The sequence below is a fragment of the Amblyomma americanum genome, chromosome 1, assembly GCF_052857255.1.
Source record: "Amblyomma americanum isolate KBUSLIRL-KWMA chromosome 1, ASM5285725v1, whole genome shotgun sequence".
NCBI lineage: Eukaryota > Metazoa > Arthropoda > Arachnida > Ixodida > Ixodidae > Amblyomma > Amblyomma americanum.
In genome coordinates this window covers 386,363,032-386,383,694 of record NC_135497.1, presented here as the reverse complement: position 1 = coordinate 386,383,694, position 20,663 = coordinate 386,363,032, and the positions used below count along the sequence as shown (strand labels likewise).

Below are 20,663 nucleotides of genomic sequence, written 5' to 3'. Positions count from 1 at the left end.
GGTAATTAGCGATCTGAAATTTTTGATATACCTCTATGATGTGAACCCAAACAGGGTAGTGCCAAAAACACCCGTATAGTAGGTTTATTTTTCGCGCCAACTCTTTCTTTTGTGTGTCCCTTCTGCACCTCATGCGGCTCATGAACATTTTTGCGACCTTATTTTTGTAGTTGTTGACATTTGTTGTAATTAGCATGGAATGACTATGTACTGCTACGATATAAGCGCTTGCATTTGTTTATATGCCATTGTCATAAGGCCTGCACTTGATGCTTTGTTTGTTTTATATTTCGGCCTTTCGCTAGACATAATACCTATGGGTGTGAAGAGCTGCATGTGCAATCGTTTTTCGGGATAAAAAGGCTGAAGAAATTGAGAAGTCATGATAGCTGGAAATTTGATTTCGCCGAGAAGTGTCAGACGCAGCCATATATTTAGACAGGTGTTGCCTGAAGACTAAACGATTCAAAGCATCTTTTTCATGAATTCACCTAATGTTTTCGGTATCTAGATGCTCGGCAACACTGCGAAACAATACAATGCTAATATATTTCATATAGAGGTTCATTTAACCCCTGTGGTTGTTCTCTCTTATGGTTTTCTTTAGTGCTTCAGACGCTGAGGGTGAAATTCAGCACCAGCCTATTTCCTCGCTAAGTAAATCAGATATAGCACTATATGCAAATGCGACCAGATGTATGGTCATGTTAACTCTGCAGCTCCGTTTGATAAAATACCCCATATTCGACTATTCAGATTGCTCAGAATATATATGGGAAAGCAAGGTCATTTGCGGATATGTACGCTTCGTGCAAAGTATTTTTTCATGCAGTTCAACGATGCCTGAACATGCCCTCGGGTAAGTGTCCACAGTGTCCTAAACAGGAAATGTGAGGATGCTGAACATCCAGCGGAGTTGAGAGCAGTGGAGCAGTCAATTAGGGCCTATTAGGACTCGTCGGCTGTCTTTATATGGAACATGTGTTCCAGCTACATGTATGGGAGCACTGTGTTCCATTTAAAACCTTACCCATTTAACTTCCACATATTTCCTCAGCTTTCTCTCTGGATAGCCGGTTCCACTTATATAAGTAGAAAGTTTATGTATGGCAAGTTCCACTTAAGTTACGTGGAGCCAGATTAAGTGTATAAGTCGTGAGTCTAGCAAAATTTGTACTTTTTATTCATTAAGCCAGCGTTGAAGCAGCACGAACCGAAAAAAAAAGTAGAGATTTTTGTTTGCGCTTGCTCTTTCATGACGGGGATCGTTTCTGAGAATGCTGATGACCCTTCCTTCACGCCTTCTCCCTCGAAGAAAGAGAAGCCACAAGAAGACACCCGTTTGCCTTGCGGCGGAGAGAGCATCAAGCTCATGTCACTCATGTCACGATTTTAACATAGCAAGGGCGTGGGGCTGGCTTTGGAGAAAGGAACCGTCGGGCTCTGTGCGTGGGCGGTTCCCAACTCCCCTCCGGCAGCCTCCGCCGCGAGCTGTACCAACACCACCTGGCTGTACCTGACATTGGAGCCACTCATCATCGGTGGGCTCGACAGCTGTGCCACTGCCCGGACGAGTAACCCTCTTGTCTTCGCCATGCAGGTGCTCCTTCCTGTGTTCACACATGTGCTGTTGCCTGTTCTGGCTGCTGCCTGCGTTGACGTGCGGCCACGTTATCGTCATCACTACGGCAGTCATGAAGCTGATACCAATTCCGTAACAGCGGCTGACGTCACGTTTATCTGGATTTCGCCACCACCTGGCTCTGGGACCATCCGTTCGTCGTGGGAAATACAATCGCCGCAGACATCATGTTTTTCGCCACCTATAAAAGATCGCCCGTGGACCGCGGCGCCTTGTGGGCTCGGCAGCTGTGCCACTGCGCGGACGAGTAACCCTATTGTCTTCGCCATACAGGTTAGAAAATCATACTCTCTTTTTGCAAAGAAATCGAGCAACTACTTCTTAATTCAGCTGCCGAGCCCGCAGTGTTGTACTTGTATTGTCGTTGAATGCTTTGCTGTTGTCCATTCGTTACTTATGCAATCCGGTGACATAGAAACTAACCCTGGTCCTGACACTGCCGCCATACTTGCAGAACTACAGAAACTAACATCGGGCCAAAGCACGTTAATCAGCGAAGTAAAAGACCTCAGCAGCAGGTTAGTAGCGACAGATAAATCGATCACCGAATTAAGTAAGCGCATTACCGAATTAGAAACCCACTATCAGGACCTCGCATCACTTAAAACAGAAGTTGAATCCATTAAGACTGATGCCGCCCCGTCGGCGAGCCAAATCAGTAACCTCGAATCCAGAGTAGACGATGCCGAAAACCGGTCGCGCCGCACAACCTGCTATTTTATGGCTTACCTGATACTAGCTCAAAGGAAACGTCCTCTGAGTCTGAAGAACTGGTCACCCGCCTTTGCAGTGAAAATTTGGACATCACCATAGACCCAAAAGAAATAGAAAGAGCACATCGTTTTGGCCGTCACTCAAGTGAACGATGTCGACCCATTATCGTTAAATTCACTTTCCATAAGACAAAAGAATCCATCCTAAAAAACGCCCGGAAACTAAAAGACACCGACTACAGCATAGGAGAAGACTTTTCACATTCTGTCCGTAAGACACGCAAACATTTACTACGTTTCGCGAAAGAAACATCTGATAAGTACGCACTGCGCTTTAAAACACTGTACATAGGCCCCAAGCAGTATATATTCGACGACTTGACGGAAACGGTAAAAGAGGTGCCATAGCAATCACACTCTGCTCGCTCTAAAGCAACTCCCCGACAGCACACCCCCCGAACTAATCTTACCTTACCTGCAGTATTTACTAACATAGGAAGCTTTTTACCGAAACGGGAAATCGTATCTAGTCTTGTCTTATCAACCAACAGCACCCTTCTCATTCTTACAGAAACGTGGTTAACAGACAATATCCGTGATACCGAAATTTTAGCTGCGCTGCCCAACTTTAAAGTTTACCGTAAAGACCGGGAAAGAGCCCGTGGCGGTGGCGTGCTCATAGCCGTACATCAGCAGTTTTCAGCATCCTTAATCAATGTAGATTCTAACTTAGAACTGCTATGGCTGCTCTGCCACGCTGCCCCCCGAACTGTGCTGTTAGGAGTCTGTTACAGGCCACCGCAAAATGATCCGGACTTTTCCTACAAACTAAACAATGTGCTGAGTGAACTGACATCATCGTATCCTAACGCAGATATTGTTCTTTTTGGTGATTTCAATTTTCCCACTATTGACTGGCGTAACTACACCTCCATGACAAATTCTTCAGAAGCAAAAAATTTTGTCGATGTCTGTCTTAACTTCAACCTTACTCAGCTAATATTAGAGCCAACGCGCATTGCGCAGAATTCCGCCAACACTCTAGATCTGATATTAACCAACAGCCCTGATAGCGCAACAAGTATTACATACCTAAGGGAAATAAGTGATCATAAAGTCATTCATGCTACCTTCAGTTTTACACCCATGCTTCGTCAAGTTTCCAGGAAAACAATTCGTCTTTATGAAAGAGGTGATTTTCAAGCAATAAATGAAGAACTAACTGCTTTTTTTACAACTTATGAAACCAATTTCCACACAAAGTCTCTTAACGAAAATTAGACGATTTTCAGGAAAAAAGTTCACGAACTAACAAACAAGTACATTCCGGTAGCTAGTTTCCGTGCTAACCAGCAAAAACCGTGGTTTACTACGGCCCTGAAACGCCTGGAAAACAAGAAAAAGCGTCACTATCGGGCAGCAAAGCGGAACCCAAGCCAAGCATCATGGGAAAAGTACTACACTGCCAAAGCTGATTACCTTGCTGCTATCCGCAACGCAAAGCACACCTTTTTCCACTCTGACTTGCAAAAATGCTAATACACAACCCTAAAAAATTCTGGCACGTAGTAAACCCGAAGGATACACGTACAATTGTTTTTACTAACGATATGGGTCAAACCATCAGCGATTGTGAATGTGCTGACATTTTCAATAGAGCCTTTTCAACTGTTTTTGCGAAAGAGTGTGATTTACCTGCTAACGCCTACATAAGTTCCTTCACAGCGTCAACCATGGATCCAGTTTCTTTCTTCGCAGATGGTATATCATCTCGTATTGAAAACATCAAGCTAACGTCATCAGCCGGGATCGATGAAATTAACTCAAAATTTCTGAAAAATACTAAGCACATTTCCGCGGCCTACTTATCACTATTGTACTCTCAGACCCTCTCTTCAGGTAACATACCACATGACTGGAAAGTGGGAAAGGTCGTCCCAATCTTCAAGTCCGGTAACAAAAACTCGCCCTTAAATTATCGACCCATTTCCCTAACAAGCATTCCTTGTAAAATCATGGAGCATGTAATTTATTCTCAAGTCATGAACTTTCTCGATTCCAACAATTTCTTTCATTCATCACAACATGGCTTCCGTAAAAACCTTTCCTGTGAGACACAACTGGCTACATTTGTTCATGACTTACATGCTAACCTTGACTGCAACCAACAGATTGATGCTATTTTTTTAGATTACGCAAAAGCCTTTGACAAAGTACCACACCAGAGATTACTACTTAAGCTCTCTTACCTAAATATTCACCCTATCATTCTAAACTGGATTAAGGAATTTTTAACAAATCGAACCCAATTAGTCATAGTTAATAACGAATTTTCTGATTACATTCCAGTAACCTCAGGCGTCCCCCAAGGATCAGTGCTCGGACCGTTATTATTCTTAATATACATTAATGACTTGCCCCTTCACGTATCATGTCACATTCGTATGTTCGCAGATGATTGCGTCATTTATCGTACTATTAATAACTCATCCCACCAAGAAGCCCTCCAGACTGACCTAACTAACGTTCAGAAATGGAGCGACCTGTGGATGATGACACTTATCCCTCAGAAATGCAAGATTGTATCCTTCACCCGTCGCACTAAACCATTTATTTTTTCGTACAATATAGCTCAAATTCCAATAGAAGCAGTTAACTCATTTAAGTACTTAGGAGTCACGCTATCTCATGATTTATCTTGGCGCACACATATTTCTAATGTAATATCATCCGCGAATAAAACACTAGGCTTTTTGAAACGCCACTTACGTCACGCTCCCCAACAAGTTAATCTCCTGGCTTGCCAATCGCTAATCAGACCGAAACTAGAATATGCATCCCCCATATGGAATCCACATCAAATATACCTCATAAATGCCCTCGAATCCGTCCAGAACCGTGCCACTAGATTCATCCACAATACCTATTCATACCAAGTCAGCGTGTCGTTTTTAAAAGCAGAATCCGCCTTATCAACCCTTGTTATTCGTCGCCGCATTACCAGCCTAAACCTGTTTCATAAGTTCTTTTACAGCACCCACGGTTACGCAGGCTATATCACATCACCAGCTCGCATATCGCATCGCACTGGTCACATTCTTCAAGTTGCCCGGCCTCGGACCCATACGACCACGTTCGCTGCCTCCTTCTTCCCCCGAGCAGCATTAGATTGGAACGGCCTTTCCCACAGCATCGCCGCTATCACCTGCCCATCCAACTTTTCCAAAGCACTAACAGATCATATTGTATGTTGAACCCACATGGCAACCATTGTACTTATTTTTTTTTTGTATAATCCACCCCTTATGTAATACCCCCACGGGGGTCCTTAAGGTAATAAACTGAACTGAACTGAAAAGGAAAAGAGAGGAAATGCGGCACGCTGCTCTGTCAAGCAGTGCATGCGTTGCAGTCGGGAGAGAAACAGTTATTTTTATATATTTTGTAGTTTTTCCCTCGTTTTTTAGGGCAGATGTCCGGATAGCTCTTGGCTTCCCACGACTTGAAGACGAAGTCGCTTCGTGTGCTTGCACGCGCATGCGCATCTCGGTCCGCGTTCGTGCTTATTTTATTATTCGGGCTCGTCTCGTTTTGAGTTAGTAGCTTATGCGGGTTTAAGGTCCCAAAGCACCCAAGAAATGAGAGACGCCGTAATGGAGGGCTCCAGAAATTTTGACCTCCTGGGGTTTCTTGATGTGCACCGACATCAAAGAGTACGCGGGCCTCTAGCATTTCGCCTCCAACGAAATTCGACTGCCGCGGCTGGGATTAAACCAGCGTCTTTCAGGCCAGCAGCCGAGCGCCATAACCACTCAGCCACCACGGCGGCGGTTTTGAGTTTGGTTGCGCTCTGCGATTATTTCATCGCGCACACTTTATCAATGTGCGACTACGCAGTGAGCGACGATTTCGTGGTAGAGTGGACATTTGAAAGAAACAACGGACTGCACGCCGTCGCGGCGAAGCTGTTTCGAGAGATTCTTGGCGCCAAATTTCAGCCTACATGCAACTGATGTTTTGCGATTGGTGATGTAATACGTGTTGTGCGCCTGCTATTGAACTATTGTGCATTCGGTAATGTTTTATCATCAGTTAACTGCTCGACGCCGCTTCTTGTTTATGTTTCTTGCTTTGAGATGGTCGCGTCGAGGCTGAACCGATCCGATTCAGGTACAACGTACGGCCGCAGTGAAAAGCAACTTTTTCATGATTTCTTTCACAGCAGGCTCAATTTCTTCGTTGTTGTAGGTGGAAGATCATTTCCTGTAGTCTTTTCAAGGCAACGAATGTGCCCCTGGTCACCACGATCCAGTATTCTGAGTCTAAAGCACTATTTCCGTGAGAAATGTTAGAGTAAAGTTGGGCGCCTGCTTCAATGGTACGTAGTGCACTGTGCTTATAGAAGGGCGAATTAATAACTTAATCGTCGAGAGGAAGGGGGCGGTTCCATTTGAATCAGGTAGCTCTTGACCTTATTTTGTAAAAAATTGGCTTCAGCATGGTTTTACTATGTAAAATTACTAGCTTGGGGGGGGGGATGCCATCCTTACCACCCTCCCCATAAAATCCGCCCCTTTACTGACATCTGCCGCAACGCTGTATCCGATTCTCGTGAGATAATACTCCTGTGAAAAATTTAGTGCTGCAAGATGACTCCTGACAAGTCGCGTCTTTTTTTTTTTACTTTCTTCCTCTCCAGTATGGGAATGGGCAGCGGCCTTTTTCATTCAATGTGTAATCTAAATCAAAAGGTAAACTAGTAAGCGCGAAGCATGGATAGGTATTAATAAGCAGCTCACATTCCATGATTGTTTCTGTGCTTGTGCTCCAATTTTTGCACAGGTCCTATAGATTCTTTGCTTGAGCAGACTGTGCCTTATCATCCCCTGAGTTTCACTGTATTTGAATTAGAGTACTGCATGGACTCGGGCAAGCCCGAAAGCACGGCCCGGCCAATCCCGGAGCGAAGTTGCCAGCCCGGGCTCAGGCCCGTGCACAGGGGGGACGTGTCATACTCTTCATTATCACTGCAGGTTGCACTTGGGGTGTTCTAGGGGCGACACGAGTGAAAGAGAGCCATGGTGGAGCTTAGAAATAAGATGACTCGAAGCTGATTTGCCTATTTTGATGTTGCTTTAGTTAAAAACAATGATTTTTTTTTGTTGGAGGGTGGGAGGGAGGCGGGGTGTTGGTGGGGAAACATTCAGGAACGTCTTGTAAATGAAAGAATCTCGGCGCTAAAATCTCACGGAGAATTTTTTGTTGACGCGGAATCAGAGAAAGCTTTTACTGCGTTATTAAACGGAGCTTAATCAGCGTCACTGACAGTGCATTTTCCAAGTGACTTCGGACACGCGTGCCTGGCCGCATTGAACGATACTAGAGAAGGTGCATTGAACTTTTCAGTGACTCAAGAGCAGCAGCGAGATTTCTCTCGCAGGTTCTGAACAGCGAAATCTAGCAGCTGGGGAAACTACTGCAACGTTCTTAGTGCAGCGTTGTAACACCTGCACACGGCTCATTTGGACGAGTACGTTAACATACTAAAGTACAGAGCACCACTGGCTCGGGCTGATTCAGCTATGAGCGAGAACACGCTCTAGATTCTACCAAAAGGCGCACCGGATCTGGCAGGTTTTTTGTTACTACTTTAGGCTGGAGATTTGAAGCCTCATTGAAACTGCTCGAGAACGTCGTTCACTTCACTGCTCGATGGGCACCTGTTTGTTCCGAGATCGTCCTCAGTGGTTTCTCCACCTCCCCAAAATACCTCTGCACGCTGTGAGAAGCGTCACTGGTGAAGAGATATTGGTTTATGCCACTTGGAACTTTTCATACATACTGCGCAATGAACCACTACTCACTCACAAGACCACTACTCAAAATCCGAGCTGGCGAACCCGCTTCACCTCCTCTTTTCGTGTTTACGGAAGCAATTATGTCACGTCTTATTGTGAGTTGAGCGGCTTGGGCGGCAGCTTCTTTACTTGTGCTGCAGAAGTCTACTTGCATAGAGCAATTTAACTTTTGCGCTGTTACGGGAATGGGCCCGGGCCGGGTCTCACGCTGAGCTCGTCGGGCCGGGTTAGTCTCGGACCTGGGAATGAGCCCCGTGTAATGCTGATTTGAACGCGTGCACGTGCCACTAGTGTCAGGTTATGTAACTTGCTCATCAAATATATTAAGAAGTAATGACAAAAACCGGACTCATTCAGCTAGCTTAGCAGTGAAAAGGTCGGGGCTAGTTGGGGATCAAAAATCTTGAGCGCAGAAGCATACCGTGTGTCACTTCCTTCTGTGTCCCATTATTAAGTTCAGTTGAGCACACAGTTTTTGTAAGAGACATTGACGATACTGCTAAAGTTTTAACTTGGAAATCCGCTAATATATACTAAGCTTTTCGTATAAAAATTTTGAATCTCTTAAATAATTTTAACGTTAGCTCATCCTTCTGCAAGTTCATTTATTTTTTCGCTTATTCAAATAGCTTGAGCGCCCAAGTGGGCATTATTGTGCATTCAGGCTATGAGATGCGCCGTAGTGAATGGCTCAAGAAATTTCGACCACCTGAGGGTCTTTGACGTGCACTGACATCACACAGTGCAGGAACCTCTAGAATTTCGCCTCCATCGAAATTCGACCGCTGCGGCCGCGATCGATCCCGCGTCTTTCGGGTCAGCAGCCGAGAGCCGTAAACACTGAGCCACCGCTGCGGATCTTTCACTGGATGTATTCCCGTATCTCTTCCTGAAGGGGCCATCCCAGGTTTACTCTGATGTTAGAAGAGTTCTGAGTAAAGTCGTAGTTTGAGGAGACAAATCGTGCTGCACGCTTTTGGATAGGTTCTAATTCTGCAATACATAATTTTGTTCCAGGGTCTCAAGTGCAGCATTAGTTTTCTGAGATAGTGCACATAATATAAATATAAAGTGCTTCTTTTATTTAGCAGGAGCTTGCCAAAAATTTGTTTTTAGGAAGTCAAGAACACGGCCAGTCTTAGCTTCTATATATAGGCAATATGGTAATTGCAGAAAAGGCCATTTGTGCGCAGAACACCTAGATATTTCTAATTCACACAACTGACAGATTTTTGCCATCGAGACAGTATGTAGTATGTAGGATTTGACGTTTGTTTGTAAACTGGACAACATTGCGTTGGGAAAAATTGAGTTACATATTCCACGTTCTGCCCCACAGTAATATAGCGTCAAGGTCACTTTGTAATTGAAAACCGTTATTTAAGCAATTAGCGTCGTGGTAGAGACAATAATCATCAGCATACAATCTTAGACGACTTAATATCTGGTTAGATATATCATTAATTATTATAAAATGAAGAGCCCTGGAAGAGATCCCTAGAGGACACCTGAAGACACATTTTTATGCGATGCGCTCAATTCGTTACGCACAAAGGACTATTTTCGGTCAGCAAGATAAGCCCCAATTCACAGCAAAAGAATAGCAGGAATATCAGGTGCAAAAATTTTGCCAATAAAATTTATGTGCTACCGAGTGAAACGCGTTCAGGAAATCAAAAAAGATACCGTCAACTTGTTTACCACTTTTAATTGACGCAGCTATGTCATGGGAAGACTCAACCAATTGGGCATCGCAGGAAAGCCCCCTTTGAAAACCGTGCTCTGTTGGGCAGAGAAGGTTTTTTTCTTGGAGGTGTGCCAACAAAGTGCAGTGTAAAATGTGCACTAGTGTTTTGAATGAAACACTGTTGAAAGATATTGGCCTGTAGTTGATAGTTTTTATTTTCAACCACTTTTGTAAGTCGGGACCACATTTGCGGTTACCCAATCCTTGGGTAAGGCGCCGAGGTATAGTGATTTCTTGAACAGAGTCGCCGGAAGTGGGGCAATACATGGGGCACAGTTGTTTAGTATGTAATCAGAGATGTGATCTGGACTGGAAGCTCTTCGATTTCCGGAGTAGTGTTGCTATTCCCTGCTCTGAAAAGAATTTATCGCTCATTTGAGAAAAATCTGTAATTTGTATGCCATTACATTGTGGGTTGAACTGATAGAATAAAGATTCGAAATAGTTAGTATTACAATGAACAGCTTTTTCTTTCAGTTGCTCGCCGTAATTATTGTCATCTAGAAAATCTGGAATAGTATACTTTACGATTACTTGCTTCTGACGCACTTGCATACTTTATTCGGGTTAGTTTTAATTTTCGCTCAGAACACGTAGATACGAACTTTCAGCGCTGCGCATTTCTTTTGCTGTCTCATTAAAAGTTAAATTCACCCTGCAATAGTGCTCCGGTTTTCGTGATTTACAGTAACGACTATACAAAAGGTTTCTTCTGTTGTTCAATCACCGCAGATTTCGGCTGATCGACGGCTTATCAGTTCGACGGATGGAAGAAAGCTCACGGTAAGGAACATATGACTGCATTTGTGATAAAGCTTTGGTTTTTAGTATATGCCATGCAGAATCTACTTCAAAGATAAAAGTGTGCTGTCTGGAGTTAGGCGGGAATGCGGCAATCTCACATAACAATGAAGTATAACCTACTCGACTGTGCAACAATTTCATGGTAACTTATACCCGGTGTTAAATCAATAGAAGAAATGAGCCTGCGATCTGAACAAAACAATGAAACTAACGGATTTGAGCTATTGGGGGCTATTGTGGTAGGACTAACTAAAACATGAAAGAGGGATTGTGCATTGATCATTTCACGAGAGGCAGAGTAAATAGGTAAGAAGTGTCGATTTTCGGCTGAAGACAGAGACAGTTTACATTAGGTAGGTTGAAGTCTCCTCCGAGGACAATATACCTTGCATGGTAAGTTGTTAGGCTAGTTGGTGACAATACAGCGATATAGAGGGCGCACTAATACATTCTTTCGAGAGCCTTGCTATCATGTGTGCTTCTATAATTTCTCTTGCCAGCGAGTCGCGCTTCCTACCTATCACAACGTACTCGTTGCGCAATGGCTCGCAGGCATAGATGTCACCTTCATGACTTTTGCAGTTCAGGCAGTCCTTCGCTATTTGACCTATCAGGGGGCACTTGAGACATTGTATTCATGCTCGTTTAATCTTTCTTTGATACATCGACCAGTTCGGCCGATGTATTTCTTATCACGTGAAAACGGCCAACAGTAGATTAATCCCTCTTGGCAGGGGACAAATTGTTTTGCCTGCCTTTTCAAGCAGCCGCGTGGTTCACTGTCGTAGAAAATTATTTCGGCCAAAAATGAAATGAGATGTTTCGATGATGATGTTTACAAAAACATTTCTCTAATGCAGCCCTTCTACTGCGTCCGCAGTCAAGTGCAGTCCAACTGCCCCACCGGTATCATTACGCTAGTTTTGCAACAGCTTTCATCCGTCATCGAGCCAACACTGCCTGCACCTGACGCGAATGGTGTCATCAACCTGTTGGTGCATCCTCTCAGCCATAGACGCTTGATGTCAAGCATGTGGCCTGTAAAAGATAGGTGCACGAGTTGGTATCATAGGCGGTTGTTTTCTTCCTCTTGTCTTTGCATTGAGCCCGAGAAAACTGCTGGTCCAGGCTTCCTCTTTCTTCCATTTTTTTCTTTTTGATCTGTTGAGAGGAACAGCAGAAATGGAAAAGAATATTGTGGGCATCATTGTAACACTGCTCTGATGAAGTTTATTGTGTTTTAGTGTGGAATGCTTTCTGTACAGGTTTTATGCTCATGCCTCTCCGACTTAGGAACCTTGACCACAACATACATCAAGAAAAAAAAATCTTTCATGGCCTTTCTACAGTAGCTTAAAAGGAGCAGTTAAATTTCCTACTTTTATTTCAGCAGTACCTATCTGTGTCAAGGCGCATAAAGTTTGAAGTGTACCAGTGGTGTGAATAAATGGATGGCAGGCATTCCTGAATGGGCAATACTTAAATTAAATTTAGCGTTCCAGCAAAGCGCTCTGCGTAGAAGGACAGGCTAGTCATCATGCGGCTACCATCATAACACCAGATTATGCTAGCATTCCATGAAACCTTATATAATGCTCATATTTAAGCTGTACAGAAGAAAGGCTTTTGTACGATCAATGATCAGCCTTGTTTACGTTATTTTGCTTGCACACTTCCTTCGTCACAATTACTGCACTCTACAGTTTCAGGCATTTCGACTCTTGAATATTTGTGTATTTTTGTTTGTTCACACTGAAGATTAGTTACTGGTTGCATTACACTAGGTGAGTCTACATCAACAAATATTACCATCACCTTAAAAAGACCGCTGCTTTACTTGAACAGAGAAATTTGAAATATTTGCCCTCTTTCCTGAGTCATGACGGCTTGTCATAAGCTGCTCAAATCCCGTCACTCAGTTCCAGGAGGCGCTTATAGCTGCAATTAGTAACAGGTAATTGCCGAAAAAACAACTTAAGTGCGAATTTTGACTTTGAAACACTTTTTTTACTTGTTTCCGTTGTACCTTTAGTTCATACAGACATGAGCAGGCCTCAGCCCTGGAGTGATCTGCTGAGGGACGAATAAAATGAAATATCGGCGCAGCCGTTTTCTTAGGGGCACGTTGCAGAGACTTTTATCGCTCTTAGATCTGTGCGGCTTTACTTCAGTAAAAAGATTCTATCTGATCAAGTGTGTGCATGCAGCTATGATCCTTGTCAAAGGATCATAGTCCACATCAATCTAGCCCACATCAAAAGCCCACATCAATCTATTTTGAGCATATCACATGTCTGCGCTTCTAAGCTGTTACTCGTTAAGATTGCTTCAGGGTGCTTCGCATCTTTCATTTCGTCGAGGGGTTATCTGGCTGTTTGGACTGTTCTATCTTCACTGTCATGCCAGGAACCTGAAAGCGAGTCAGACATAGTTTCGTGCTGTTTTGAGCGACAATACCGGGCAGTGCGCAGGTAAGTGAGCGTGCATGCACACAGTTTTTTTCCGAAGGCTTGGTGTGTCGTTCATTTAACCTTGTTACAAAAAATAATTTCATTTCTTTGATGTACAGGAAGTTGAGCACTGTAAATATATTAAGTATACTGACACACGCTTGAAATTTAACAAGGGTTTACTGACGTTGTTTCGACCGAGGACCACTCTTGTTCAGACTGCTACATTATTATTCCAGACCAGTGTTTATAGGGGTTGGAAAAACGCTTTTACAATGCGCTCGAGTTGAACCCCCCAAAATACTTTCCCAAAATGGCACCTACACGCAAGGTGAATCACAGTGCAGAAGGGTGCCCAGTGGCCTTACTTTGGGCATAACACTAAATGCTACGCCCCAAAGCACGCCTATTGTTTGCACCAGGAAGCAAGGGCGCAAGGTGCAGCCCGCCACATTGCCTCGGTTCATTCCTCCACCTCTCATCACGACTTTGGCCAGACATACACATGCCTGCAGCAACAAAGCAAGTTGTTGGGCGAGTTGGTGACGATCTTTCATAGTTACAGTGCGAAAGACAGTGTTCTGTGGTCCACTCTTGTCCTGTCTCGCCCTGTAGTAAAGATGTCAAACGCACCTTTCTAGATAAAAGTAGGGGAGACTCTACCGACATCATAGTTAGGGCCTAGCCTTACTCCAGGCTCGAAGACCCCTTCCAAGCTCCCCCTTCCGATTAGTTATAAGCTCTTCCCGCAAAACTAGACCGTCATCCACATGCCTGGATCCGAATGCCTATCCGTCTGACACATGTCCTTCCATCAATCAAAGTAAGCACTCATCAGATTAAGAAGGCGTGTTTTGACCGATGCACCACGCGCTAGGGACAATACATTTGTTGGAAACTCCACTGGAGTGAAAGTGCGTGTGTATGTGTGTTCCGGCATTTTGTGCTATGCCCGAAGTACAATCACTGGACACCCTTCTGGACAGTGATTCATCACGCGCCATTCGCTTAGGTGCCATTTCTGTAAAGCTTTTTTTCGGGTTTTAGCTCTGCGCGTTGTACCAACCTTTTGTAGCGTGAGCTACACTGGTCGAGGTTGAGCAGTTTCGCGTGGCCCGTGGAGAGCCGTGCTGCACATGCGCGAGGAGCAGTGACGTCATACGGCGCACAGCTGGATCGCCGGAGCCGCCGCCGCGCGCTCCGACGCTTCCGCATTCCAGAGGAGTGACTTCACAGCCGCGGCAGACGCACTGGCGTCGGCGCGTGCCCAGCTGTGCGCCTTCGTTGGAAGTAAGCAAGTCTGACGCTGCTCCGGAGCCGCTTGATAGCTCCTCTCATTTTGTACGCATGCGCAGAGGTATCAGTGGGGTATACATATAGCGGGGCGTTTGCCAGTGTCGTGTGGCCATGGAGAAGGATAGCGAAATTGCTGCTCAGCGGCTCAGCGTAGCTCACGCTACGTATATCCTGGCATGGCCGAGCTAGGTTACTGCTAATTTTTTTCTGAGCCCTATAATTACTAGCCTGGAATAATCATGTAGCACTCTGAAGAAGACTGCCCCCAGTCGAAGCGTCAATTAGCCCCGAGAAGTTTGAGTGGCGCTCTCTCACGGCCAGCAGACGTGACGTCACGGCAAGGACTCCCGTGCGCTTGTGTCGACTGCCCCGGCTGCTAGTACTTTAGGTTCGCTTCAGCGTTTTGTTGTCCGTCACTGAAGACTAATGAACAACGCAGAAAGTGGCGATAGAATCTCAGGTAAGCAAAACTACGCTGAATCACGATCACTGCCGCGTTCAAAGCTTAAATAACGGAGTACATCGCGGCGAACGCACACGCGCTCGAGCTATGCCTTCTTGCTCCTGAAATGACTCTGCCTTCAGCAATGCCGGTTGTCTTCTATGTGCGTTTTGTTTATTCGAGTTAAGGACATACGGCAGATGTGCGGTTGGTCGGTTTACGACGCAATATAAGATTGTTTGATGTGGATGTAGGGTCGTGAATGTTGTTGTGAGCGATGTTGTTGTGAGGTGGGTTTGGCGCGGTGACACGTGATGTGCGCGGATCGCGGATTTCTATTGAAAGTAGGCTATTGTTTAAAGCTGGAAGATTAGCCTTGCTTGACGGGCATTTTTTATTGTAGTCAGAAGCATGCGCGCAGTACAATGACGCCTAATTTCCTAACGGCAACGTACTTACGTGCATGATCGTGTTTTTATCGTTTCTGCCATAGAATGATTAGCCTCTCCGGCATTCGTTTCGCCTCTGCGTGCTGCGACGTAACCGCAACGCTGTCTCGGGGATTATATACTAACTTTTTGCAGTCGCCCTGCCACTGAGCAGCATCAACTGCTATGTGGACAAGGTGTGCGAGACCAGTCGCTGCCTCATCGAAGCAGAGGACGTGTGCTATGCAGGCCATGTAGTTGAGTGCTCCATTGAAGCAGCTGAAAATGGTCGTTTCAATTTCCTGGCGTTTGTTTTACAAACAACCGCACTGAACAATGCCCCACATGAAGTTAAGATTACCGTGTGCAAATCGGAGGTTGATCGAGCCAGCTGCTCCTGCAAGGCAGGGTATGATCTCTTTCCGCTCGACTGTCGGCTCATATTGTAGATGTACGGAGTACAGTAAATTTAATATCTGGGAGGCAATAGCCAAAAATGACAGCATCCTGCACTGAGTAACTTTTTTTATGCATATAACTTGGCTGTGGAAAAAGCTCAAAACATTCTTTAAGAGTTTCTTACCTTCAAGTTTCTGACACTCTAATTAATAATGATAGCATCATATTTGCATTTAAGGAGCTTTTTGAATTGATAAAATAGTTGTTAAGACTGAGGTAACTCGAATGTCTTCAAGTGCTGTTCTGGATTTTATTTTACAGAAACTACACATGTAAGCACATTGTGGCTTCTCTGCTACATAATAATGGGGCAAGAACTCGTGACAAACTGTTACCGATTGATCAGCCACAGAAGTGGGGCAAAGCGCAGAAGGACCGAATAAAGGAGAAGTATGAACCAAGGGCTATAGTTCACCTTCCATGCGCAAAAAAGGTGTGTGAGTAATTCTGCTTTTACAACATTACTTGCAGTAAAAAAACAATGAGATTGAAACGCCAGACTGTGGCCCTGAAAGGAAGGCCACTGCTTTCTGGTGCATTATGTTAGAGTAGTGAAATTTTTTTAATATAAATTCAGTGATTTGCTTACTGCTTGTGCACTACAATCTCTCACAGCACTCGAATTGCTACGTTCATTCTCCACAACGGGTAGAAGAACACGTTTTCTTTTTTGCCAACAGTAAAACCCATTGTCACAAGTACCATGTGATAACTTTCGGGCATGTCAGGTGTCACACCTCCCTTTTTTAAGAGTGCTTCAGATACACGGCGTTTGACTCTAAATACTAGTTGATACTCTTTTATTTACTGAAACGTAACTTTCTTATGTATCACTTCATCATAACTCTCATAGAGATGAAATATAAATGATGAGACGTGGCTGGCTAAATGCCAAATTGTGTGTTTTCATCAAGGGCACATTTTGCAGCCTGAACCTTTATATCAATTTCTTGTTTCTCAGGCAAAGATTAAAGAGCCTGCTCAACCTGAAGGTAATATCCTTGGACGGCTCCTCAATAATTTGGGCCATCAATCTGCAGCAAAAATGCATTCAGAGAGCGCCACTGAAACAGTTATCAATGCAAGCTTATTTTAGATATTGGCTGGTCATATCAGTGCAATATACATACCAGCTGAGCCTATTTATATGAAACGAATCCGTGAAGGCAACGGCTGCGGTACGTACTACCATTATGCTGGCATTCATTCATCTTCATAGTAGTTAATCCCATGTTACTTTGCTACGTCCAAATTTATTCGTGCAACAGCTGAGCAAAAGAAGGCTGCTCCTTGATCTGGCCACAGCATGGTATGTTATATTTTATGATGTGCAACACTGTCAGCAGTAGAACGTCTCCTACATGATTAAAGTAAATGTGAACTTCACCTAATGAATAGAATTGGGACCTTTGCATGACAGCAAGGTACTCGTGTACAACTGCCTACATTGCAGTTGGACCATTTTAGTGTGACTGCTCATGTAGTGTTTTTAACGAGGAACATGCAATAGTGACACTGCAGTACTGGTTGAGATATGACGACACATTTTGAGAACAACCGAGCTATCCAGCATGCTGCGATTTAGGCTCACGGAAGTTTCAGTAGGTGGCCTATGAGGATACTCGGCCACCCTTAAATGCCTATAACTGTAAGGCTGTCTAAGGGCTTTAGCCTTCGGTATCTGTCACTCTGCACTCGAAAAGTTTTACCTCATGTACTTATGAGCGTCCAACAATATTCGTCTGCCTTACTATAAGGTCATGTATTATAGTATGGGTACTAGGCAAAAAATACCAGCAATTTTCTAGCATGTCCATATGCATCTCATATTTATTACATTGTTCTGTTGGCGCCGTTTCACTTGTCACGCCTTTTAGAGTCAGTAAACTTGAGACAATGTAGACCTCTATTTTTGTGTGGTCTGCTTTCTCTGCAGCTGTACCAGACTTTGGTGAAAATCCCCACCGATGTGAGCCTGAACCTAGAGACATCACTCCGATGGGTACCCTTCACGAGCTGAGAAGGTTGCCTGGGAAGTGTGACCTGCAAAAGCTGCTCGAACAATTAAACAATGCAAGAAGTTACGAAGATATTGCTGCAATTGAACAATCGACACGACACCAAGCAAAATGTGGCCTCTGGTGGCAGCACAGGGTTAGCATGATTACTGCCTCCGTTGCCTACAATGTCTTCACAAGGGTGAAGACACTACGGACAAAGATGGGACCACATGACCTGAGACCTTTAATAAGAAAGGTCATGCGGCAAACGAACGTCTGCACAGCAGAAATGCGTCGTGGCAGCATGTTGGAAGAAAGCGCAAAAAAGTGCTATGCCCAACAGTAGCAATCGCAACACAAGGACTTGATTGTGACACACTGTAGACCTATTGTTATGGATGGACGACCATACATTGGTGCAAGTCTAGATGGACTAGTACAATGCCAGTGCTGCCCCAAGCGTGTGCTTGAAGTTAAGTGCCCAGAGTCCTTGGAAAAATTTGTAATGGAGATCACCGAGAAGAACGACAAAGCAACAACTGAAGATCTGAAGCGTGCAAGCACGTACTTTTGCCAGATACAAGTGCAAATGGGCTTGGCAGGACTGAAGCAAGGGGACCTATTTGTCTTTTTTAATAATGAAAAGAACATGTGCATACCAATGTCATTCGATGAGGAGTATTTCATGGACGTGGTTGAGCGGTCCTCCTAATTTTTCAAAGAGTATTTGCTCCCACATATTCTGTGTGTGTGATAAGGCTTCCCATTCTGCTAGCTGAAACAAAGTCTGTAGCTACAGATTAAGACCTACTCTAAGCATTTATTGAAATATGTCATGGGGATAATTATCTTTTGTTACATTTTTTGCAGAAAGCGTTATGTGCGATTAAGAAAAGCAGAAGTCAAGCATTTTGTACCTGTAATATACATGCCAGCTGTTTTTTGCTATTCAACGCTTTTTTATCATACAAATGTGATGCACACTTTGTGATACATCTGTGATATAGCACAAAACAAAGTGAGCAAGATTTAAGGGCACTGAAGCAAGGGGAGCTATTTGTCTTTTTGAATGATGAAAAGAACATGTGCATACCAGTGTCATTCGATGAGTATTTCAGGGACGTGGTTGAGCGGTCCTCCTATTTTTTCAAAGAGTATGTGCTACCACATATCCTGTGTGTGTGATAGGCTTCCAATTCTGATAGCAAAAACAGTCTGTAGCTACAGATTAGGACCAACTCTAAGCATTTAAAGAAAAATGTCATGGGGATAATTATCTTTTGTTACATTTTTTGCAGAAAGTGTTATGTGCGATTACGAAATGTAGAAGTCAAGCATTTTGTACCTGTAATATACCTGCCAGCTGTTTTTTGCTATTCAACGCTTTTTTATCATACAAATGTGATACACACTTCGTGATACATCTGTGATATAACACAAAACAAAGTGAGCAAGAGTTGAGGGCAAGCCTCAGTCGGCTAGCCAATGTTTTGACAAGAAGACCTGCGGAAACGAAGCACTCTTGTGAAATAATTGGCTAGCGTACTGAAGCTCCCATTCAATTCCTGTTCACTTTGTTATCTGTTGTCAAGAATCCCATCTTCCTGTCCTTTCTCTACTGTGGATCTGTGATATAACTGTGTTTTGAAGAAACAATAAACTCAGGAAGTTAAGAATTTACTGATTACATACTGTTCTGAATGTTACAGATGAAGATGATATGACAGGAATACATATTTTACAGCACACATGAAACATACCACACTGATCTGTTTACTCCATACACTCAAATCCAGTGACCTACGAGCGGAAGAGGAACTTGTTATCCTTAAACAAAGGCTTCGATAGGTTCACTGTGCCAGCAATTACTAATTAAATGATGTCTATGTATGGCAGAAGGTCGAGATTGAACCGATTTCTCAAAATACGCAAGAGTTTCGTTCTTTGAATGGCTCTTTTTACATGCACACGAGCACTTTCGATCGACTGATTATTTTTTGCCTCCTCGGTTGTCAGCTGCTTTTCCATAAGAAAGGGAGGTCTGATCATCTTGACATTTTTTCTCTACAGAGTTCACTGATAAGAAATCCTTTATCGACCGTGACGCTGTCAACATGTGGCATACACTTGTCGAGCACTTTGCAGTGTTTTGTGATATATGTATCCGATGCTTTCCCACCATATGCTGGGCTTATATAGCTAATTAGACCGCCTGGCGTCTCGCTCACCAGCACCTTTGCAGTGTTGGTACGTTTGTAATGGCTGCATGTTAGCAGCCGTGAGGTGAGGTCTTTTGGCCACTCAATTTCTATTTCTGTACAGTCGAGCACCATTCTCCTGTCCTTGTACTCCTTGAAGTATGTTGTGAGGCAGGTGACCACGCAGGCCTTTTCTGGAAAAAATACTGCGTGCTTTAAAATGGTGGCCAAGATCACAACGGACTCCCTGAACAAGTTAGACGCAGTTGTGCGGTGAACTCGAAACAGCACAGCCAGCAGTGAGAAAGTTAGATCATGATACAACTTCATGAATGTTAAGAGGACAGCGTCATTATTGCTTATACAGAAGCGGCGGGTTGTCTGCAAGACACGTGCTTCTGTGAACAATTCTATGATGTTATAAAACAACTCAAAGGATCCTATCCTTGTGAGCACAAGCAAGCCACTTTCATCTGAAATTTCTGAAATAGTTATGAGCTGTTCACGTTTGGAAATACCATTTGTTGTATTCACTTGTACTCCAGCATCTTTGCAAAGCTTCTGCACCTGCAAGGTAACCTCTGGAAGAAAAAATACAAGCAATGTAAAAAAACAGCTGCATGTGA

General features: G+C 44.0%; 2 pseudogenes; one reads left to right on the top strand and one right to left on the bottom strand.

Annotated features, from left to right (window-relative positions):
• The first annotated feature begins 839 nt into the window (after positions 1 to 839).
• Positions 840 to 18,593, top strand: LOC144122976 (uncharacterized; annotated as a pseudogene).
• A 1,046-nt stretch (positions 18,594 to 19,639) lies between these two features.
• Positions 19,640 to 20,367, bottom strand: LOC144122965 (uncharacterized; annotated as a pseudogene).
• Between the last annotated feature and the right edge of the window lie 296 nt (positions 20,368 to 20,663).